We start from the raw sequence: 25,715 nt of genomic DNA on the forward strand, positions 1-25,715 counted from the left end.
AACACTCTGTTACTAAAAATATAATTGTTGGTATAACTACCTAAATCTCTGTTTGTGTGTTGGCAGCAATGATGAATGTGTATAAATTATCTATGGTTCTTTCTCAGCCAGTCTCTGCTGGCTAGCAATCTTGCTGCTAATTTAGTGACGCTAGTTAGCTAACAGCAAGCTGACAATATTAACATGTCCATGTTAGAGATGCTTAGTTAGCCAGTCTAATAGAGATCAATACAATTAGTGTGGTGGTTAAATTGTGTAATTGTTGTATATTTTGTTGTAGGTGGTACAGAATCTGATTCCACCAACACGTGTTTCCAACCCCTAGATCAGCACCAGGTGAAGGTAAATTGGCCAAAATCTGACGGCTAAGATAGCTCAATTTACAGTAAGCATGGTATAAACATGAATTGGGTAGTGTTGGTATGGTTTGGTGTTATGGGGTTACAGGTGGTTAAAGGTAGCCTGAGGAACACAGAATACCTTCCAGACCATGTAATCAATTTAGTCTACTCCACTTCTCTTTTTGTCTTTTATTTTTGTAAATCTCTGGTTATCTGCAGTCATTCCACAGCGCCCTGCTGAAAAATACCCCAAAGCGGGGCATTCTGGGTACACAAGCATGAGGGAGCGACCACACCTTGCGGTTATGGAGCACAACAACATTGTGGGATAGAAACCGACAAGGGACTCTGAAAGGTATAAATCAAGACTACAACAGTAATGACACAACCACCTCATTCTTCTCTCTGCAGATTCTCAAAACACAAAACATAGACACCTCTACAAAATTCCCCTGCAAAGGGCTACTATTGACAAGAATGATCTGTCAAAGTCAATGGGGTGGGGTAGGTTTACATACCGTACTTTGAGATGAGGAAGGTGTTTTTGGTTGTGCAGGGTTGTGCTTAAACAGTAAATGTATTGTTTTGTATGAGAGCGATTGAGGTGCCATTTGTCTTCAATCTCCCACACACAACAGTTCATACTGTGCAAGAACTGCCATTTTAAGACTTTTCACACCTTCTTTGGCCCCCCGGCCCATTCTCTTTGTTGACTGATCATTCCTCTCAAAAGCAGCTCCCAATGTCCCTCTCATTGTCCCTAAACAATACGCTAGCCAGTTCAGTTCTGTTGAAACCTTTACCAACAAAGGTGTGTTGTCCTACGTCCCTTCCACAAAAAGTGTCAAATGCTAACACTATAACCATGTCTTTCCAACAGTCGTGCAGTATCAGCAAATGTTCTGCAACAGGACCAAACAGTTGGTGGTTAAGAAGCCCTGCACCACTATCAGCATAGTCTTATCCAGCTGGCCGTTCACTGCAGACAGGACCATTCGCTATAAGCACAAATAGTCTCAGCTTCCTCAGCCCACTATGCCAAACACCATTGCCATTGTACCATTCCCGGATAAAGGACTATGGCTGCATTTACAGAGGCGGCCCAATTCTGATATTTGTTTCACTAATTTGTCTTTTGACCAATCAGATCAGTTCTGAAAAAGATCTGATGTGATTAAGACCAATTAGTGGGAAAAAAATCAGAATTGGGCCGCCTGAGCAAACACAGACACTGTGGCTCAGCATAAGACCATGTAGACCACACACACACAGGAGCTACCCTCCTGTACACTGAAAAAACGGGACAAGGTGGACTGTCAGATTTACGAAAACATGTTTTGTTTCTCAACGTGATTGCATTGCTTGCAATCAATGCAACACGAAGCAAAATGGGATCTACTAGTTTGAAGCATGTAGGGGGAGTGTGAACCAATAAAGTTCATTCATGACGAGTAATCGGGAATCAAGCCGCGCAAGAGAAGAATCTTCCAGAAAGAACGCTGGCATGTAAGCAGAGAAGACAGTACCTAGAATCTTGGTCAAGGTAAGCATGGTGATTGATTCTATTCAAGTAGTAATGTCATTAATGATTGCTCCATATCCTCATTTTGTGCTTTTGAGTCTGAAACATATTGGCATGGCAGCTAAAGTAAAAGACCATGTTGCTAGCTAGCTTCTATGAACAGTTAAACAGGACTAGGTCAAGATTAACATTTTGCAAGAAGGTAAAGTTAGTTGGCAAAACACCATGATACTTACCTATTTTTCAAGAACCTCTTGTTTGAGGTAAGAGTTAAACATGATAAAAGTTCATGTATTTACATTTTTTTTAAATATAAATAGTTTTTCATGACATATTTAAGATCAAACGATTATACACCTACTCCTATGAGATTGGTGCTTTAATGCAATTGAACAGTTTGCCCATGGCTGCCTTCATGTTGTAAAACTGTCTGCCTCCATGGTGCAAAGGTGACATACAGATTTATTGAAACATGATGTGAAGTTCATTTTCCCAGTTGAACAGTATTACTTTGTATTATGGTTGTCCATTTATCAATACATTTACAATTATTTGACAAAAATACAAACAATTCAACATATGTGCATATGAGTGGATGCATGCATAAATCAATATATAATTGAATCAAACATTTCACAATGAAAAAATATATATTTCATGAATAAAATGTATATTTACAGGTCCATGATATTTGCCTACTACATTTGTGCTGCTTTGTCTACCAATTCAAATGTTATATAGTGTTGGTGAGTACTGTTATCTGAGGTTGTTTTAATAACCCAGTCTTTAGGTCTTATGATGCTTCTGTTCTTTTTCCAGTATTGTGGAAATGGGTTGTTCAGAAGTAGGTCCAAACTTTTGCATAATTACAAGTTAAAGCACCCACATTACGGCCATAATGTCCGTTACCCATGTACATACACATGCTGTCCTCACATGCTTCAAGATGGCCACCATTGTTCCTGTTCCCAAGAAAGCTAAGGTAACTGAGCTAAACGACTACCGCCCCGTAGCACTCACTTCCGTCATCATGAAGTGCTTTGAGGGACAAGTCAAGGACCATATCACCTCCACCCTACCTGACACCCTTGACCCACTCCAATTGGCTTACCGCCTCAATAGGTCCACAGACGACGCAACCACACTGCACACTGCCCACTGCCCTAACCCATCTGGACAAGAGGAATACCTATGTGAGAATGCTGTTCATCGACTACAGCTCAGCATTTAACACCATAGTACCCTCCAAAATCGTCATCAATCTCGAGACCCTGGGTCTCGACCCCGCCCTGTGCAACTGGGTACTGGAATTCCTGACGGGCCGCCCCCAAGTGGTGAGGGTAGGTAACAACATCTCCACCACCCTTGTGGAGACCCCTCAACACTGGGTCTCCACAAGGGTGCTTTCTCAGTCCTCGCCTGTACTCCCTGTTCACCCACGACTGCGTGGCCATGCACGCCTCCAACTCAATCATCAAGTTTGCGGACGACACTACAGTGGTAGGCTTGATTACCAACAATGACGAGATGGCCTACAGGGAGGAGTGTGGTGTCAGGAAAATAACCTCACACTCAATGTCACCAAAACAAAGGAGATGATTGTGGACTTCAGGAAACAGCAGAGGGAGCACCTCCCTATCCACATCGATGGAACAGTAGTGGAGAGGGTAATAAGTTTTAAGTTCCTCTGCGTACACATCATGGACAAACTGAATTGGTCCACCCACACATGGACAGCGTTATGAAGAAGACGCAGCAGCGCCCCTTCAACCTCAGGAGGCTGAAGAAATTCGGCTTGTCACCAAAAGCACTCACAAACTTCTACAGATGCACAATCGAGAGCATCCTGTCGGGCTGTATCACCGCCTGGTACGGCAACTGCTCCGCCCACAACCGTAAGGCTCTCCAGAGGGTAGTGAGGTCTGCACAACTCATCACCGGGGGCAAACTACCTGCCCTCCAGGACACCTACACCACCCAATGTCACAGGAAGGCCATAAAGATCATCAAGGACAACAACCACCCGAGCCACTGCCTGTTCACCCCACTATCATCCAGAAGGCGAGGTCAGTACAGGTGCATCAAAGCTGGGACTGAGAGACTGAAAAACAGCTTCTATCTCAAGGCCATCAGACTGTTAAACAGCCACCACTAACATTTAGTGGCTGCTGCCAACATACTCAACTCCAGCCACTTTAATAATGGAAATTGATGTAAAAATGTATCAATAGCCACTTTAAACAATGCTACTTAATATAATATAATATTTACATACACTACATTACTCATCTCAGATGTATATACTTTCCTCGATACCATATACTGCATCTTGCCTATGCCGTTCTGTACCATCACTCATTCATATATCTTTATGTACACATTCTTCATCCCTTTACACTTGTGTGTATAAGGTAGTAGTTGTGGAATTGTTAGGTTAGATTACTCGTTGGTTATTACTGCATTGTCGGAACTAGAAGCACAAGCATTTCGCTACACTAACATTAACATCTGCTAAATACATGATGAAAACAAGCCCGGATTCCCCCAGAGTGAAATTCCCCTTTAAGGGGAAAGTAATCAGATTACGTTAATGGGTTTGTTTAATTTTGGACAGGTAACTAGTAACAGTAACGGATTACATACAACTGAGAACCACTGATTGACTTCCTGTTGGCTGTCTGACCACCTAGGACAAGAGGACCATAACATCTGTGATTGGCTAACAAAGTTTAGATTAGGTATACATTGAGATAAGATGTAATACCATCCCATGATGTCTCGAGGGTAATTCAGATTAACTGTACATCTGTACCTGGCTGTGATACCCGGAACTCGACCAGCCGTATACCATTCTATTCAGTGGAATCTCTGTACTCAGTGGGAAAGACATGTACATTTCTAGCATTTACATTTCTCCGAATTTATTCATATGAATATAAACATTTTACATCACACACATGCATGCATGCATGCACACAACACACCCACACAGATTCTAAAGTGTCCCTCTCTCCACACCCTATTGTGATTACAACCCTGCTCAACCCCATCCTCCTCTATGGTCTTTGTCCTCTCTCCTCCCTGCTCTTTGTCCTCTCTCCTCCCTTCACTTGCTCTCTCTCAAACACACCATCTCCCTCTCTCTCGCGCTCTTTTCACAACTTTGCGCTACATTCACTTTTCGGGCCTCACCTTGACCTCCACTTCCACAAATCCCACCCGTGGCATTCTATTGGCCCATTAATCATGGAGCAAGAAAGGGCTCTGTAGACAAGGCTACAGGGGCTAGCAAACATCCCCAGGAATTTAGTGTTGGAGTCAGATTCCTAATGCTTTGCAGCAGTGTACAGTATGTTTCTAAGGGGGAAGAAGACGCCCTGAAGTATGATGGAGCACAATGTGATGAAAACCTGATAGTTCTTCCACTGAGAAGGAGTCATTTACAAAATGGCCACCTCATTCAACAGAAATGCAAGCAATGGAAGTTTCAGTTGATTTTGATTGGGTTTCAATGATGTTGACCAGCTTCAGGCATTTTGATATCCTACCATGTTGAAACAATCTATTTTGATATCCGACCATGTTGTTACGATTCTATTGGAGGAAGAAGGGATATTTTGTTTGCACAGAAAAATGTATTTAATTTTGGGTCAACAAGAGGTTGAGTTTTAAAATAACTGTCCACTGACATCGTAGGCGGTGAAAAGGAGAACCCGGTCTTGGACTTAGGAGCCGACTGACTATGACAGATACTGCAGACAAAAGATAAATGATAACAGACACACCCCCCAAATATTTGCTAGTGGTTAATGATTACAAACATACACACTGGGTGATTGTATGATATAAACGATTAGTCAGAACTTGTTCTGCATGCTAGTAGTTAGTGAATACCAATCTCCTCTCATGGATGTGGTTGTGTCTCGAGAGAAAATAAAGCTGGATTTGAGCAGTAGCTCCTACAGTGCAGAGGTGAAAGCCTAACAGACTGTACAACAAAAGACGGTACAACAAAAGTCCAGGCCCCTGTGTAGAGGCAGTACAACACTGTGTTATGGTTCTATATCTATGTCTGTACAGTGGCCATCAAACCTGGTCCCGGAGAGTTACAGGGTGTGGCCATCAAACCTGGTCCCGGAGAGTTACAGGGTGGTGACCATCAAAAACCTGGTCCTGGAGAGTTACATGGTGTGGCCATCCAACCTGGTCCTGGAGAGTTACAGGGTGGTGACCATCAAACCTGGTCCCTGAGAGTTACAGGGTGGTGGCCATCAAACCTGGTCCCTGAGAGTTACAGGGTGGTGGCCATCAAACCTGGTCCCTGAGAGTTACAGGGTGGTGACCATCAAACCTGGTCCCGGAGAGTTACAGGGTGGTGGCCATCAAACCTGGTCCCTGAGAGTTACAGGGTGGTGGCCATCAAACCTGGTCCCGGAGAGTTACAGGGTGGTGGCCATCAAACCTGGTCCCGGAGAGTTACAGGGTGGTGGCCATCAAACCTGGTCCCGGAGAGTTACAGGGTGGTGGCCATCAAACCTGGTCCCTGAGAGTTACAGGGTGGTGGCCATCAAACCTGGTCCCGGAGAGTTACAGGGTGGTGGCCATCAAACCTGGTCCCTGAGAGTTACAGGGTGGTGGCCATCAAACCTGGTCCCGGAGAGTTACAGGGTGGTGGCCATCAAACCTGGTCCCGGAGAGTTACAGGGTGGTGGCCATCAAACCTGGTCCCTGAGAGTTACAGGGTGGTGGCCATCAAACCTGGTCCCTGAGAGTTACAGGGTGGTGGCCATCAAACCTGGTCCTGGAGAGTTACAGGGTGGTGACCATCAAACCTGGTCCTGGAGAGTTACAGGGTGGTGACCATCAAACCTGGTCCTGGAGAGTTACAGGGTGTGGCCATCAAACCTGGTCCCTGAGAGTTACAGGGTGTGGCCATCAAACCTGGTCCCTGAGAGTTACAGGATGTGGCCATCAAATCTGATCCCGGAGAGTTACAGGGTGGTGACCATCAAACCTGGTCCCCGAGAGTTACAGTTTGTGGCCATCAAACCTGGTCCTGGAGAGTTACAGGGTGGTGACCATCAAACCTGGTCCCTGAGAGTTACAGTTTGTGGCCATCAAACCTGGTCCCTGAGAGTTACAGGGTGGTGGCCATCAAACCTGGTCCCTGAGAGTTACAGGGTGGTGGCCATCAAACCTGGTCCCTGAGAGTTACAGGGAGTGGCCATCAAACCTGGTCCCTGAGAGTTACAGGGAGTGGCCATCAAACCTGGTCCCTGAGAGTTACAGGGAGTGGCCATCAAACCTGGTCCCTGAGAGTTACAGGGAGTGGCCATCAAACCTGGTCCTGGAGAGTTACAGGGTGGTGGCCATCAAACCTGGTCCCTGAGAGTTACAGGGTGGTGACCATCAAACGTGGTCCCTGAGAGTTACAGGGTGGTGGCCATCAAACCTGGTCCCTGAGAGTTACAGGGTGGTGGCCATCAAACCTGGTCCCTGAGAGTTACAGGGTGGTGGCCATCAAACCTGGTCCCTGAGAGTTACAGGGTGGTGGCCATCAAACCTGGTCCTAGAGAGTTACAGGGTGGTGGCCATCAAACCTGGTCCCTGAGAGTTACAGGGTGGTGGCCATCAAACCTGGTCCCTGAGAGTTACAGGGTGTGGCCATCAAACCTGGTCCCTGAGAGTTACAGGGTGGTGGCCATCAAACCTGGTCCCTGAGAGTTACAGGGTGGTGGCCATCAAACCTGGTCCCGGAGAGTTACAGGGTGTGGCCATCAAACCTGGTCCCTGAGAGTTACAGGGTGGTGACCATCAAACCTAGTCCCTGAGAGTTACAGGGAGTGGCCATCAAACCTGGTCCCTGAGAGTTACATGGTGTGGCCATCAAACCTGGTCCCTGAGAGTTACAGGATGTGGCCATCAAACCTGGTCCCTGAGAGTTACAGGGTGGTGACCATCAAACCTGGTCCCTGAGAGTTACAGGGTGGTGGCCATCAAACCTGGTCCCTGAGAGTTATAGGGTGGTGACCATCAAACCTGGTCCCTGAGAGTTACAGGGTGGTGACCATCAAACCTGGTCCCTGAGAGTTACAGGGTGGTGACCATCAAACCTGGTCCCTGAGAGTTACAGGGTGGTGGCCATCAAACCTGGTCCCTGAGAGTTACAGGGAGTGGCCATCAAACCTGGTCCCTGAGAGTTACAGGGTGTGGCCATCAAACCTGGTCCCTGAGAGTTACAGGATGTGGCCATCAAACCTGGTCCCTGAGAGTTACAGGGTGTGGCCATCAAACCTGGTCCCTGAGAGTTACAGGATGTGGCCATCAAACCTGGTCCCTGAGAGTTACAGGGAGTGGCCATCAAACCTGGTCCCTGAGAGTTACAGGGTGTGGCCATCAAACCTGGTCCCTGAGAGTTACAGGATGTGGCCATCAAACCTGGTCCCTGAGAGTTACAGGGTGGTGACCATCAAACCTGGTCCCTGAGAGTTACAGGGTGGTGGCCATCAAACCTGGTCCCTGAGAGTTATAGGGTGGTGACCATCAAACCTGGTCCCTGAGAGTTACAGGGTGGTGACCATCAAACCTGGTCCCTGAGAGTTACAGGGTGGTGACCATCAAACCTGGTCCCTGAGAGTTACAGGGTGGTGGCCATCAAACCTGGTCCCTGAGAGTTACAGGGAGTGGCCATCAAACCTGGTCCCTGAGAGTTACAGGGAGTGGCCATCAAACCTGGTCCCTGAGAGTTACAGGGTGTGGCCATCAAACCTGGTCCCTGAGAGTTACAGGATGTGGCCATCAAACCTGGTCCCTGAGAGTTACAGGGTGGTGACAGAGTTACAGGGTGTGACCATCAAACCTGGTCCCTGAGAGTTACAGGGTGGTGGCCATCAAACCTGGTCCCTGAGAGTTATAGGGTGGTGACCATCAAACCTGGTCCCTGAGAGTTACAGGGTGGTGACCATCAAACCTGGTCCCTGAGAGTTACAGGGTGGTGACCATCAAACCTGGTCCCTGAGAGTTACAGGGTGGTGGCCATCAAACCTGGTCCCTGAGAGTTACAGGGAGTGGCCATCAAACCTGGTCCCTGAGAGTTACAGGGTGTGGCCATCAAACCTGGTCCCTGAGAGTTACAGGATGTGGCCATCAAACCTGGTCCCTGAGAGTTACAGGGTGTGGCCATCAAACCTGGTCCCTGAGAGTTACAGGATGTGGCCATCAAACCTGGTCCCTGAGAGTTACAGGGAGTGGCCATCAAACCTGGTCCCTGAGAGTTACAGGGTGTGGCCATCAAACCTGGTCCCTGAGAGTTACAGGATGTGGCCATCAAACCTGGTCCCTGAGAGTTACAGGGTGGTGACCATCAAACCTGGTCCCTGAGAGTTACAGGGTGGTGGCCATCAAACCTGGTCCCTGAGAGTTATAGGGTGGTGACCATCAAACCTGGTCCCTGAGAGTTACAGGGTGGTGACCATCAAACCTGGTCCCTGAGAGTTACAGGGTGGTGACCATCAAACCTGGTCCCTGAGAGTTACAGGGTGGTGGCCATCAAACCTGGTCCCTGAGAGTTACAGGGAGTGGCCATCAAACCTGGTCCCTGAGAGTTACAGGGAGTGGCCATCAAACCTGGTCCCTGAGAGTTACAGGGTGTGGCCATCAAACCTGGTCCCTGAGAGTTACAGGATGTGGCCATCAAACCTGGTCCCTGAGAGTTACAGGGTGGTGACCATCAAACCTGGTCCCTGAGAGTTACAGGGTGGTGGCCATCAAACCTGGTCCCTGAGAGTTATAGGGTGGTGACCATCAAACCTGGTCCCTGAGAGTTACAGGGTGGTGACCATCAAACCTGGTCCCTGAGAGTTACAGGGTGGTGACCATCAAACCTGGTCCCTGAGAGTTACAGGGTGGTGGCCATCAAACCTGGTCCCTGAGAGTTACAGGGAGTGGCCATCAAACCTGGTCCCTGAGAGTTACAGGGTGTGGCCATCAAACCTGGTCCCTGAGAGTTACAGGATGTGGCCATCAAACCTGGTCCCTGAGAGTTACAGGGTGTGGCCATCAAACCTGGTCCCTGAGAGTTACAGGATGTGGCCATCAAACCTGGTCCCTGAGAGTTACAGGGAGTGGCCATCAAACCTGGTCCCTGAGAGTTACAGGGTGTGGCCATCAAACCTGGTCCCTGAGAGTTACAGGATGTGGCCATCAAACCTGGTCCCTGAGAGTTACAGGGTGGTGGCCATCAAACCTGGTCCTGGAGAGTTACAGGGTGGTGGCCATCAAACCTGGTCCCTGAGAGTTACAGGGTGGTGACCATCAAACCTGGTCCCTGAGAGTTACAGGGTGGTGGCCATCAAACCTGGTCCCTGAGAGTTACAGGGTGGTGACCATCAAACCTGGTCCCTGAGAGTTACAGGGTGGTGGCCATCAAACCTGGTCCCTGAGAGTTACAGGGAGTGGCCATCAAAACTGGTCCCTGAGAGTTACAGGGTGGTGGCCATCAAACCTGGTCCCTGAGAGTTACAGGGTGGTGGCCATCAAACCTGGTCCCTGAGAGTTACAGGGTGGTGGCCATCAAACCTGGTCCCTGAGAGGTACAGGGTGGTGACCATCAAACCTGGTCCCTGAGAGTTACAGGGTGGTGGCCATCAAACCTGGTCCCTGAGAGTTACAGGGTGGTGGCCATCAAACCTGGTCCCTGAGAGTTACAGGGTGGTGGCCATCAAAACTGGTCCCTGAGAGTTACAGGGTGGTGGCCATCAAACCTGGTCCCTGAGAGTTACAGGGTGGTGGCCATCAAACCTGGTCCCTGAGAGTTACAGGGTGGTGGCCATCAAACCTGGTCCTGGAGAGTTACAGGGTGGTGGCCATCAAACCTGGTCCCTGAGAGTTACAGGGTGGTGGCCATCAAACCTGGTCCCTGAGAGTTACAGGGTGTGGCCATCAAACCTGGTCCCTGAGAGTTACAGGGTGGTGGCCATCAAACCTGGTCCCTGAGAGTTACAGGGTGGTGGCCATCAAACCTGGTCCCTGAGAGTTACAGGGAGTGGCCATCAAAACTGGTCCCTGAGAGTTACAGGGTGGTGGCCATCAAACCTGGTCCCTGAGAGTTACAGGGAGTGGCCATCAAACCTGGTCCCTGAGAGTTACAGGGAGTGGCCATCAAAACTGGTCCCTGAGAGTTACAGGGTGTGGCCATCAAACCTGGTCCCTGAGAGTTACAGGGTGGTGGCCATCAAACCTGGTCCCTGAGAGTTCCAGGGTGGTGGCCATCAAACCTGGTCCCTGAGAGTTACAGGGTGGTGGCCATCAAACCTGGTCCCTGAGAGTTACAGGGAGTGGCCATCAAACCTGGTCCCTGAGAGTTACAGGGAGTGGCCATCAAAACTGGTCCCTGAGAGTTACAGGGTGGTGGCCATCAAACCTGGTCCCTGAGAGTTACAGGGTGGTGGCCATCAAACCTGGTCCCTGAGAGTTACAGGGAGTGGCCATCAAAACTGGTCCCTGAGAGTTACAGGGTGGTGGCCATCAAACCTGGTCCCTGAGAGTTACAGGGAGTGGCCATCAAACCTGGTCCTGGAGAGTTACAGGGTCGTGACCATCAAACCTGGTCCCTGAGAGTTACAGGGTGGTGGCCATCAAACCTGGTCCCGGAGAGTTACAGGGTGGTGGCCATCAAACCTGGTCCCGGAGAGTTACAGGGTGTGGTCATTCTATCTAGGCCTTTACCATCCCATGTTAGTGGCATGATTGAAATCCAAAAACAACCCTGAATTATCTAAGGATCTATATTGTTACGTGTATTATCTCAATCGAAAGGAATTAATGCATTCATGGCATTTATTTTCTAAAATAATTCTACAAATGCCTACTGGTGCTGTCACGAGTCCGACCGAGGGTGTCTCCCCTTCCCGGGCGGTTGGCGCTCGGCGGTCGTCGTCACCGGCCTATTAGCTGCCACTGATTGTTTTTCCTCTCCCTCCTTGTATGTTTAGTGGTAGCACCTGTTCATGATTAAATCAGCTAATTAGTTTGTCTTTATTAGACAGCCGGCCCGCCTGGTTGTTGTGCGGGATTATTGCAGTGTAACCTTCGGCTCTGTTGTTAGAAGTACGTGTTAGTGCCTGGTCGTTACTTTTTCCGTTGTACATTCTCATGCCCTGTGTTTGGGGCCGTTACTATTGTGAGCACCCTGGGATGCGTTGGCGCTATTAAAGACGCACAGCTTTGCACTCACTGTCTCCTGCGTTTGACTCCACACACCTACGACACCTGAAGTGTTACAGAATCCCGCACCTAAATAAAATCGAATGGAGTCAGCAGGAGCAGCAGCCAACCCTCTCCCATCGATGGAGGAACGGGTTCTCCACCACACCACCATTCTCCATCGGATCGGATCCGCGATGGATCAAGTGATGGAGAGAATGGACCGATGGGAGAGGAGTGGTCTCCTCTCTCCACCTTCGGCACCCCCGACTCCGGACTCCCCATCACTCGACTCCAGCACCCTTCGTCTGACGCTACCGAGGGCTTATGATGGAGCGGCGGCGGGTTGCCAGGGGTTTCTGCTGCAGCTGGAGCTATACCTGGCCACCGTTAGACCCACTCCCTCAGGAGCGGAGAGGGTGAGTGTCCTCATCTCCTGCCTCACGGGTCGTGCTCTGGAGTGGGCGAACGCAGTCTGGAATGGCCCAGACTCAGCGCGGGAGCACTACCCAGAGTTTTCCTGCCGCTTCCGTGCCGTATTTGATCACCCTATAGACGGCCGAGCGGTGGGAGAACGACTTTTCCATCTCAGGCAGGAGAGGAGGAGCGCCCAGGATTACGCGCTGGAGTTCCGGACCTTGGCAGCCGGATCTGGGTGGAACGACAGGGCCCTTATGGACCACTACAGGTGTGGTCTCCGAGAGGACGTCCGCCGGGAGTTAGCGTGTCGGGACACCACTCTGTCACTGGAGCAGCTGATTGACATGTCCATTCGACTGGACAATCTGCTGGCTGCCCGCGGGCGTTCAGAGAGGGTCCTGTGCGTTCCACCACCCAGCCCCTCCGCTCCCATTCCGATGGAGTTGGGAGGGGCTGCGCCGAGGGGTACCGGAGGAGGAGGCCTTCCCTGCACCAACTGTGGTCGGAGAGGACACACGTCTGATCGGTGCTGGGGGGGTCCGTCTGGGAGTAGAGATGGCAGGCGGAACGCTTCTCGGTCACCCCAGGTGAGTCAGCATCAGACTCACCCAGAATCCCTTGTTGGCCATATGTTTGTCTTAATCTCTTTCCTTCACTTTTTCCCTCTTCCCAGCATAGGGCGCTAGTCGATTCAGGCGCAGCTGGGAACTTTATGGATCGCGGACTCGCCCTTAAGTTAAGGGTTCCGCTGGTGCCGATAGATTCTCCTTTCCCCGTGCACTCCCTAGATAGCCGGCCATTAGGGTCAGGGATGGTCGGGGAGACCACGGTCCCACTGGACATGGTGACGCAGGGGAATCATAGGGAGCGTATCAGTTTTTTTATTATTGATTCGCCTGCGTTTCCAGTGGTGCTGGGGACTCCCTGGCTGGCCCGGCACAATCCTAAAATTTCGTGGAGACAAGGGGTTCTCCAGGGGTGGTCAGAGGAGTGTTCTGGAAGGTGTTTGGGAGTTTCCATCGGTGCCACGTCGGTGGAGAGTCCAGACCAGGGTTCCACGGTGTGCATTCCCCGAGTATGCCGATTTGGCAATCGCTTTCAGTAAAGTGAAAGCGACTAAATTACCACCTTATCGACCGGGAAGGGATTGTACGATAGATCTCCAGGTAGACGCTGCGCTTCCCAAGAGTCATGTGTACCCGCTGTCCCAGGAGGAGACGTTGGCAATGGAGACATATGTCACGGAGTCGCTGGGACAGGGGTACATTCGGCCCTCCATTTCACCCGTCTCCTCGAGTTTCTTTTTGTGAGGAAAAAGGAGGGAGGTTTGCGTCCGTGTATCGATTATAGAGGTCTAAACGCCATCACAGTGGGGTATAGTTACCCTCTACCTCTCATCGCTACGGCGGTGGAATCGTTCCACGGAGCGCAGTTCTTCACAAAACTGGATCTCAGGAGCGCGTATAGTCTGGTGCGTATTCGGAAGGGAGACGAGTGGAAAACCGCATTTAGTACTACATCCGGCCACTATGAGTACCTCGTCATGCCGTATGGGTTAAAGAATGCTCCAGCCGTTTTCCAATCCTTTGTAGACGAGATTCTCAGGGACCTGTGCGGTCAGGGGTGGTTGTTTATATCGATGACATTCTGATCTACTCGGCCACTCACACCGCGCATGTGTCTCTGGTGCGCAAAGTGCTTGGAAGACTGCTGGAGCATGACCTATACGTCAAGGCTGAGAAATGCGTGTTCTCTAAACGAGCCGTCTCTTTTCTGGGATATCGCATTTCCACCTCGGGGTGGTGATGGAGGGTGAACGCATTAGGGCCGTGCGTAATTGGCCGACTCCAACCACGGTAAAGGAGGTGCAGCGGTTTTGGGTTTTGCCAACTACTACCGGAGGTTTATCCGGGGTTTTGGCCAGATAGCGGCTCCCATTACCTCACTGCTGGGGGGGGGCCCGGTGCGATTGCAGTGGTCAGCACAGGCGGACAGGGCATTCAACAAGTTGAAGGCGCTGTTCACTGAGGCGCCCGTGTTGGCGCATCCGGATCCCTCTCTAGCATTCATAGTGGAGGTGGACGCGTCCGAGGCTGGGGTGGGTGCCGTGCTATCACTGCGCTCGGGTACGCCACCAAAACTCCGCCCCTGCGCTTTCTTCTCAAGGAAGCTCAGCCCAGCGGAGCGTAACTATGATGTGGGGGACCGGGAGTTGCTAGCAGTGGTTAGAGCTCTGAAGGTGTGGAGACACTGGCTTGAGGGGGCTAAGCACCCTTTTCTCATCTGGACCGACCACCAGAATCTGGAGTATATTCGGGCTGCAAGGAGACTTAACCCACGTCAGGCAAGGTGGGCCATATTCTTCACCCGGTTCCGGTTTACTTTGTCTTATAGACCGGGCTCCCAGAACGTGAAGGCTGACGCACTGTCCCGCCTTTACGACACCGAGGATGGGTCCACCGAACCTACTCCCATCCTTCCCGCCTCTAAGCTGGTAGCCCCAGTGGTATGGGAGGTGGACTCGGACATCGAGCGGGCGTTACGGGCTGAACCCGCGCCTCCTCAGTGTCCAGCGGGGCGAAGGTACGTGCCGCTTGATGTTCGGGACAAGTTGATTCGGTGGGCTCACGTCCTACCCTCCTCGGGTCACCCTGGGGTGACGAGGACAGTGGGGAGCCTTCAGGGGAGGTATTGGTGGCCTACGTTGGTTAAGGACGTTAAGGGTTATGTCTCCTCTTGCTCAGTGTGCGCTCAGAGTAAGGCTCCTAGGCACCTTCCTAGAGGGAAGCTACAACCCCTCCCGTTCCACAGCGGCCATGGTCACATCTGTCCATAGATTTCCTGACCGATCTTCCGCCGTCTCAGGGGAACACCGCGGTTCTAGTGATTGTGGATCGGTTTTCTAAGTCCTGCCGTCTCCTCCCGTTGCCCGGTATCCCTACAGCCCTGCAGACTGCGGAGGCATTATTTACCCATGTCTTTCGGCACTACGGGGTGCCGGAGGACATCGTTTCTGATCGGGGCCCCCAATTCACGTCTCGGGTATGGAGAGCGTTCATGGAACGTTTGGGGGTCTCTGTCAGCCTGACCTCCGGTTATCACCCGAGAGTAATGGGCAGGTGGAGAGATTGAACCAGGAGGTGGGTAGGTTTCTGCGGTCGTATTGCCAGGATCGGCCAGGGGAGTGGGCACGATACATTCCCTGGGCTGAAATGGCTCAGAACTCACTACGCCACTCCTCTACTAACGTGTCCCCTTTTCAGTGTGTGTTGGGATACCAGCCGGTCCTGGCACCATGGCATCCGAGCCAGACCGAGGCTCCTGCGGTGGAGGAATGGGTACAGCGCTCCAAGGAGACCTGGAGGGCCGTCCAGGAGTCTCTACGACAAGCGAGTGGACGGCAGAAGAGGAGTGCTGACCGCCACCGCAGTGAGGCCCCCGTGTTTGTACCGGGGGACAGGGTCTGGCTCTCGACCCGAAACCTACCTCTCCGCTTGCCCTGCCGGAAGCTGGGTCCGCAGTGTGTAGGGCCCTTTAAAGTCCTGAGGAGAATAAACGAGGTGTGTTATCGATTACAACTCCCTTCCTATTATCGAATTAACCCCTCGTTTCATGTGTCTCTCCTCAGGCCGGTGGTAGCTGGTCCCCTGCAGGACAGTGAGGTACCGGAGGTCCCTCCCCCCCCTCTGGACATCGAGGGGACCCCGGCGTACACGATCCGGGCCATTCTGGACTCAAGACGCCGGGTGAGGGGCCTGCAGTACCTCGTGGACTGGGAGGGTACGGTCCGGAGGAGAGGTGCTGGGTACCGGTGAGGGACATCTTGGATCCATCCATGTTGAGGGATTTCCATCGCCTCCATCCGGATCGCCCTGCACCTCGTCCTCCGGGGCGACCTCGAGGCCGGTGTCGGCGCTGCTGCGGGAGCCGCGCGTCAGGAGGGGGTACTGTCACGAGTCCGACCGAGGGTGTCTCCCCTTCCCGGGCGGTTGGCGCTCGGCGGTCGTCGTCACCGGCCTATTAGCTGCCACTGATTGTTTTTCCTCTCCCTCCTTGTATGTTTAGTGGTAGCACCTGTTCATGATTAAATCAGCTAATTAGTTTGTCTTTATTAGACAGCCGGCCCGCCTGGTTGTTGTGCGGGATTATTGCAGTGTAACCTTCGGCTCTGTTGTTAGAAGTACGTGTTAGTGCCTGGTCGTTACTTTTTCCGTTGTACATTCTCATGCCCTGTGTTTGGGGCCGTTACTATTGTGAGCACCCTGGGATGCGTTGGCGCTATTAAAGACGCACAGCTTTGCACTCACTGTCTCCTGCGTTTGACTCCACACACCTACGACACCTGAAGTGTTACAGGTGCTAACCAGTGCTAACCGGTGCTAACCAGTGCTAACCAGTGCTAACCGGTGCTAACCTGTGCTAACCAGTGCTAACCGGTGCTAACCTGTGCTAACCGGTGCTAACCGGTGCTAACCTGTGCTAACCCTGTATGTGGCATTTTGAGCTCTTTTCAAGGGAAGTGTTCCAATTTCTTATAGGATCAATGTGAAGATCAAAAAATGCTACCCAGGGGAAGTGGTAGCACCATTGGAGGTCATTTAGTTTATTTTGAATAGCCTTTCGCTTGGGCTTGGTAATGTCTTAAAGTACAGTATGAACAAAACAATATATAAAGACTGTGTTGAAAAACAACACGGCCAACGGAACAAATAAAAGTACAATTGTAGCTGCATGCAGTGTTGCCAGGGTGCAGGTATTGTTTTTCATTGTTGGTAAATGTTAAATTGAGTTGAGCAGTTGTTATAAGATGACAAAAGTGTTTGTACTACCTGAAGAGGTGCCTTAGGAGTATTGATAGCGTTTCACAGTGAAACATTCACATACGTAAATGCACATATTCCAATCTTGTTTAGGATTATTTGGTTGAAATATGGCACGAGTCCGTTGCATCCGTTTCTGTGAGGGACTTTTATTTTGAAAGTAATCCGTAAAATCAACTATTGTGGCTACCTTTACATAGGTCAGTTCTTAGTATTACAACATGCTGACAGCAGTCTCTTTTAACCCACTGTAAATGTTAGGCGTGAAACTGTACACTAGTTTCTAAACCTAACTTTAATTCGATTAGTGCCCTATGGCGAGATGAAGTTTAGTGGTCTGTTGCAAATACACTTAAAAACAGACTAGGCCTAAGCAACGCGAAGTAGCATTACGCAGCTAACGTTACTACACATGTCTAGCGTAGCTAGTTCGCCAGCTAAGATTAAGTTAGCTAGCTGCCACCTAACCAATTGAGCTCAACTTGTGGCACTGTCAAAGTCTCAAACACTAGTAGCAAACAAATAACTTAGATAAAACCACTTGCAAAAACGGCAAACAATTTAGCTAACTTGTTGTAGACTCAGTGATGTGACGATGATGCAGTATGTAAACTGCCAAATGGGTCAATTTCCGCAACTCAGAGTTTAGAGCAGGCCTGGGCAACTCCAGTCCTCGGGGGGGGGCTGATTAGTGTCACACTTTTCCCCCAGCCCCAGCTAGCACACCTGACTCCAATAATCAACTAATCATGATCTTCAGTTAAAAATGCAATTAGTTTAAATCATGTGTGTTTGCTAGGGATGGGGGATAAGTCTGATACCAATCAGGCCCCCGAGGACTGGAATTACCCAAGCCTGGTTTAGAAGCATCAGGCTCAACTTCTCCACTGTAGTGGTCCTGTATCTCTCACATTGTAACTGTGTGAAGGGATTTGTGCACATGCGCAGATACCGTGTGTGACTTTGTGAGCGCTAAGTTTTGCATCGCTCTTATCGCAACGTCACATCGCTGAGTATAGTTGTACAACACCCTTACTTAGCTAGCTATACTGAACAAAAATATAACCTGAACATGTAAAGTGTTGGTCCCATGTTTCATGATTGTGACTGTGTGGTGAAGCTGTTGGTGCATTGTTGGTTCCATAGCACCACCATCATGACAAATTGCACCCATTCCCGTAGGATGAAATACTTTGTAATTTATACCGTGTTTGCCAAATCGAACAGATCATACCAAATGCCTGTTTTGGACATTTTCCAATGATTTCAATTATTTTAAAAGTTGTCTTCTCAAGAATCGCTGGACTGATCAATACTCCATTTGGTATATAGCATCTATCCACAGTTGTCTTTAAACACAGGAATTTACAAGACTCTATCTCAAACATGGCCGCTACAAGCCAATGAGCTTGGGTGATATGCTTTTCCTGTAAATAACACCACCATGTACCGAACCTAACCATACTTTACAACTTAGCTAGACTCTTATCCCTGAGCATGTGCAACAACTTTCATCAATCTGAGTCAAACAGATCAAGAGAAAAACACCTGCCTGTTATAGCGCCACCATGTGGTCAATCTAAATGTACTTATATTTATATTTTGAGTCTTGACCGTGTTTGGAAATTTGTAGGCATTTATGTGTGAAGCCACACCCACATGAATGTTCATTGGTCAATAGTTGCTAATATGAAAGTAAATATAGGACTAGAGAAAGGCTTGACAGTTTGGAGATTTAATAATTCACTTCTACATGACAATGAATTTAAGAGTAGAATCAGGGCAACACTGAAACAATAGCTGTAAATAAATGATGATGGAGAGGTCTCCCCCATAATGGTATGGGAATGGGACAAAGCAGTGCTTCGAGGAGAGATAATATCACATGCTTCTTTTTTTGTTAAAGAGAAAGCAACATTTGATCTACAGAAATTACTTACTTTTGCGTTGTTTTCTCAGTCTAAATGCGAGTCAAGATCACTTTCGCAGTCAATAGCAAGCTGACATCTACTGAAAAAATGTAACATTAATCTAATAAAAACAGTTATGTAGGAATGAGGTTTGTGCAGTAGGCCTAATACATGATCACAGCATAATGGCTATGTGCCTGGCATGCCAATATTGCTGGAAAAGCAGCTTAAACAGGACCTACAAAGATTGTTAAAGAGTTCCTTTAACAATGACAGAAACATTTAAAACTATAAAAGTGAATGTCCTCCAAAGACTTGGATTTGTGTTTCAGAATCTACCAATAACAATTACGCCAAATACTTTTAAACTGTGGGACAAGCTCCGAAGTACATTTATCTGGGGAGGAAAAAGGCTTGTCAAACTTAAACCAATCAAACAACGTAAACAACAGGGGGACTAGCATTACCAAAAACATAATCAATTGTTACATAGCCACCCAAATAAAATACATTTTTGTATCATCAAGTAAATGGAGAAAGATGTAAATCCAACAAATGGAAACACCAATAGGTACAACTATATTTATGAAGACAATCAATACACACTCTAGGAAAATAGAAAATACTTGTATAAATAGCACCATAAAGGTCTGGACAAAGATAACAACAAGCATCCAAACAAACCTGATCTACCTGCAAGAAATTGTGATGGATGGTGACTTTAAACCAAGTATGATTGGTGATACATTTCAATTATGGGATGAAAGAGGACTGACTAGGTATCACCAGGGGATAAATACATTTGAGAATCTATCAAAAAAAGTATCTCCAGAACTGTCAGTTTTAGATTTATTTACAAGTAAGAAGTTACACTACATGACCAAAAGTATGTGGACACCTGCTTGTTGAAAATCTAATTCCAAAATCATGGGATTTAATATGGAATTGGTCCCCACTTTGCTGCTGTAACATCCTCCACGCTTCGGTGAAGGCTTTCCACTAGATTTTGGAACATTGACTTGTGTCCATTCAGCCTCGAGCATTAGTGAGCTCATGTTAGGCGATTGGGCCTGGCTTGCAGTCAGCGTTCCGATTCATCCCAAAGGTGTTCGACGGGGTTGAGGTCAAGGCTCTGTGCAGGCCAGTCAAGTTCTTCCACACCAATATCAACAAACCATTTGTGTATGGACCTCGCTTTGTGCATGGGGGCATTGTCATGATGAAACAGGAAAGGGCCTTCGCCAAACTGTTGCCACAAAGTTGGAAGCACAGAATCGTCTAGAATCATCATTGTATGCTGTATCGTTAACATTTCCCTTCACTGGAACTAAGGGGCCTAGCCAGAACTATGAAAAACAGCCCCATACCATTATTCCTCCTTCACCAAACATTACAGTTGGCACTACACATTCGGGCAGGTAGCTTTCTCCTGGCATCCGCCAAACTAAGATGCTACCTTGGCATGAACAAATGGAGATCCTTAATAAACCCAAGCAAGAGGAGCTGCCCATCCTGGCAGGAACTAATGGGGATTGGCTGCTCTTTCCCGCTCGGTAAAGCCAAACCTTTCGCCGCTCACTAGGGGTGCAGTCCAAGAGGATTGAACATGTTTATCAAGAAAATAATGCAATGCTGATATGTTTCAGACACATTAAGAGGTATCCCAGTTACTGGGACACTCTCTCCACCCCATTTGCAGCATGGTTGCACCCTGGGGTGTGCATGACAGAGGCTGGGGTATTCCAGCCTCTAGAGCGCCCACTTCTCGAGTCTATCCAGACTGACACCCAGACTGTTAGTGACAACCCTGTGAGGGTTTTTGGAGACTCCATCCTCAAGTGGTGAAAACGTACCATTAGGGGTGGAAGCGTTAGCACACCCCTGGCAAGGTTGACACATTTTCCTCCTCTATGCCTTATACTCTCCACTTTGGTAACCAAGGGAACAAGGCTTATCTCTTACCTTAGAGCCCCTCAATGACCAGGGAAGCTGGGAGCTATCGCTACACAGGAATCTTTTGACCCAAGCCAAAGAGGACATTTTGGGCCTGGCAGTGAGATGATGGATTTGAATGTGACAGGCTTGCAACTCTAGGTCATTGAGTATCCAGAGTGCCAGAGCCCCTTCTACATGCACAGTGTACGGAAACAAGTGGTGTGTTTTTGAGAAATGGTGCGACCTAAGGCAGATCATTCCCTTACCAATGCTTTGTATGTGAGGTTCTATGCTTTTCGTAGGACCTTCTTTGGACAGAGGGAAGATTATCTGCTGTAAAGGTCTATTTAGCCACTATCTCGGCCTGTCATATAGGCCTCGACAATATAATATATATAATAATAATATAACGACAATAACACGCAGATTCTCCAAGCCTTCAGCTCCATCTTGGGAGCCGTCTATTGTTCACCCCACTATCATCCAAGAGGCGAGGTCAGTACAGGTGCATCAAAGCTGGGACCGAGAGACTGAAAAACAGCTTCTATCTCAAGGCCACCAGACTGTTAAACAGCCATCAATAGCACATTAGAGGCTGCTGCCTATAGGCATAGACTAGGAATCACTGGCCACTTTAAGGAATGGAACACTAGTCACTTTAATGTTTACATATCTGGCATTACTCCTCTCATGTGTACATGTATATACTGTATTCTATACTATTATACGGTATCTTAGTCCTTTCCACTCTGACATCGCTCGTTCAGATGTATATAGTCTTAATTCATTCCTACTTAGATTTGTGTCTATTGGGTATATGTTGTGTAATTTCTTAGATATTACTGCGCTGTCTGAGCTCGGAACACAAGCATTTTGCTACACCCGCAATAACATCTACTAATCACGTGTCTGTGACCAATAAAATTTTATTTGATTTGTGCTTGAGACTATTTCGCAGCAGCCTTTTGAGCCGCTGGAAAGCGTGGAGATGAAATATCTCTCCTTTTAAAACATCTTTGCTGATTGCTCTTAGGAGTGAGCACTATCAGTCCTCCATTGGTGCCTGAGGTTTGCACCTTGCCTATGGTCTCTGATAATTATAATTGTCTCGCCGCCCTTCACTTCTACGGAAGAAGAGAGAGTCTCCAATGTTTACGTCCAGTATGAACTTTGCGAATTTACTTGGATAGAACAAGAGTATAAAGTAAGAATTACCTCTCTTAATTTCTTGGCCCCTCTCTCGCGAACTGCTATCCCATTGGATAGTGGAGGCTACTCATATTGGCTTATAATAGCAAGGGTTTACAGCCCGTGGAGGGCCTGAGGGCTCGTTCCACTGTTTGGACACCAAAGGCATCTCTTTACAGGAGATTTGGGATGTGGCATGTTGGGCCATTCCTCATACATTGATGAGGTGTTAACCGACTGGATATCACTTCACCTTCGTTGGCACCTTCTGGCTTCAGAGACCATGTCTGAAGGGTGTTACTGTTGGTTCTACCCTGGCTTCAGAGAGCATGTCTGAAGGGTGTTACTGTTGGTTCTAACCTGGCTTCAGAGACCATGTCTGAAGGGTGTCACTGTTGGTTCTAACCTGGCTTCAGAGACCATGTCTGAAGGGTGTTACTGTTGGTTCTAACCTGGCTTCAGAGACCATGTCTGAAGGGTGTTACTGTTGGTTCTACCCTGGCTTCAGAGACCATGTCTGAAGGGTGTTACTGTTGGTTCTACCCTGGCTTCAGAGTCCATGTCTGAAGGGTGTTACTGTTGGTTCTAACCTGGCTTCAGAGACCATGTCTGAAGGGTGTTACTGTTGGTTCTACCCTGGCTTCAGAGTCCATGTCTGAAGGGTGTTACTGTTGGTTCTAACCTGGCTTCAGAGTCCATGTCTGAAGGGTGTTACTGTTGGTTCTAACCTGGCTTCAGAGACCATGTCTGAAGGGTGTTACTGTTGGTTCTAACCTGGCTTCAGAGACCATGTCTGGAGGGTGTTACTGTTGGTTCTAACCTGGCTTCAGAGACCATGTCTGAAGGGTGTTACTGTTGGTTCTAACCTGGCTTCAGAGTCCATGTCTGAAGGGTGTTACTGTTGGTTCTAACCTGGCTTCAGAGAGCATGTCTGAAGGGTGTTACTGTTGGTTCTAACCTGGCTTCAGAGAGCATGTCTGAAGGGTGTTACTGTTGGTTCTAACCTGGCTTCAGAGTCCATGTCTGAAGGGTGTTACAGTTCTAACCTGGCTTCAGAGACCATGTCTGAAGGGTGTTACTGTTGGTTCTAACCTGGCTTCAGAGACCATGTCTGAAGGGTGTTACTGTTGGTTCTAACCTGGCTTCAGAGACCATGTCTGGTGTTACTGTTGGTTCTAACCTGGCTTCAGAGTCCATGTCTGAAGGGTGGTTGTTCTAACCTGGCTTCAGAGTCCATGTCTGAAGGGTGTTACTGTTGGTTCTAACCTGGCTTCAGAGAGCATGTCTGAAGGGTGTTACTGTTGGTTCTAACCTGGCTTCAGAGACCATGTCTGAAGGGTGTTACTGTTGGTTCTAACCTGGCTTCAGAGACCATGTCTGAAGGGTGTTACTGTTGGTTCTACCCTGGCTTCAGAGTCCATGTCTGAAGGGTGTTACTGTTGGTTCTAACCTGGCTTCAGAGTCCATGTCTGAAGGGTGTTACTGTTGGTTCTAACCTGGCTTCAGAGACCATGTCTGAAGGGTGTTACTGTTGGTTCTAACCTGGCTTCAGAGACCATGTCTGAAGGGTGTTACTGTTGGTTCTACCCTGGCTTCAGAGTCCATGTCTGAAGGGTGTTACTGTTGGTTCTAACCTGGCTTCAGAGTCCATGTCTGAAGGGTGTTACTGTTGGTTCTAACCTGGCTTCAGAGACCATGTCATGTTACTGTTGGTTCTAACCTGGCTTCAGAGACCATGTCTGGGGTGTTACTGTTGGTTCTAACCTGGCTTCAGAGACCATGTCTGAAGGGTGTTACTGTTGGTTCTACCCTGGCTTCAGAGAGCATGTCTGAAGGGTGTTACTGTTGGTTCTACCCTGGCTTCAGAGTCCATGTCTGAAGGGTGTTACTGTTGGTTCTAACCTGGCTTCAGAGACCATGTCTGAAGGGTGTTACTGTTGGTTCTAACCTGGCTTCAGAGTCCATGTCTGAAGGGTGTTACTGTTGGTTCTAACCTGGCTTCAGAGACCATGTCTGAAGGGTGTTACTGTTGGTTCTAACCTGGCTTCAGAGACCATGTCTGAAGGGTGTTACTGTTGGTTCTAACCTGGCTTCAGAGACCATGTCTGAAGGGTGTTACATGTTCTAACCTGGCTTCAGAGACCATGTCTGAAGGGTGATACTGTTGGTTCTACCCTGGCTTCAGAGTCCATGTCTGAAGGGTGTTACTGTTGGTTCTAACCTGGCTTCAGAGTCCATGTCTGAAGGGTGTTACTGTTGGTTCTAACCTGGCTTCAGAGACCATGTCTGAAGGGTGTTACTGTTGGTTCTAACCTGGCTTCAGAGACCATGTCTGGAGGGTGTTACTGTTGGTTCTAACCTGGCTTCAGAGACCATGTCTGAAGGGTGTTACTGTTGGTTCTACCCTGGCTTCAGAGAGCATGTCTGAAGGGTGTTACATGTTCTACCCTGCTTCAGAGTCCATGTCTGAAGGGTGTTACTGTTGGTTCTAACCTGGCTTCAGAGACCATGTCTGAAGGGTGTTACTGTTGGTTCTAACCTGGCTTCAGAGTCCATGTCTGAAGGGTGTTACTGTTGTTCTAACCTGGCTTCAGAGACCATGTCTGAAGGGTGTTACTGTTGGTTCTAACCTGGCTTCAGAGACCATGTCTGAAGGGTGTTACTGTTCTAACCTGGCTTCAGAGACCATGTCTGAAGGGTGTTACTGTTGGTTCTAACCTGGCTTCAGAGTCCATGTCTGAAGGGTGTTACTGTTGGTTCTAACCTGGCTTCAGAGTCCATGTCTGAAGGGTGTTACTGTTGGTTCTAACCTGGCTTCAGAGAGCATGTCTGAAGGGTGTTACTGTTGGTTCTAACCTGGCTTCAGAGTCCATGTCTGAAGGGTGTTACTGTTGGTTCTAACCTGGCTTCAGAGAGCATGTCTGAAGGGTGTTACTGTTGGTTCTAACCTGGCTTCAGAGACCATGTCTGAAGGGTGTTACTGTTGGTTCTAACCTGGCTTCAGAGACCATGTCTGAAGGGTGTTACTGTTGGTTCTACCCTGGCTTCAGAGTCCATGTCTGAAGGGTGTTACTGTTGGTTCTAACCTGGCTTCAGAGTCCATGTCTGAAGGGTGTTACTGTTGGTTCTAACCTGGCTTCAGAGACCATGTCTGAAGGGTGTTACTGTTGGTTCTAACCTGGCTTCAGAGACCATGTCTGAAGGGTGTTACTGTTGGTTCTAACCCTCAGAGACCATGTCTGAAGGGTGTTACAGACCCTGGCTTCAGAGTCCATGTCTGAAGGGTGTTACTGTTGGTTCTAACCTGGCTTCAGAGTCCATGTCTGAAGGGTGTTACTGTTGGTTCTAACCTGGCTTCAGAGAGCATGTCTGAAGG

This window comes from Oncorhynchus keta, chromosome 21 (genome assembly GCF_023373465.1).
Source record: "Oncorhynchus keta strain PuntledgeMale-10-30-2019 chromosome 21, Oket_V2, whole genome shotgun sequence".
NCBI lineage: Eukaryota > Metazoa > Chordata > Actinopteri > Salmoniformes > Salmonidae > Oncorhynchus > Oncorhynchus keta.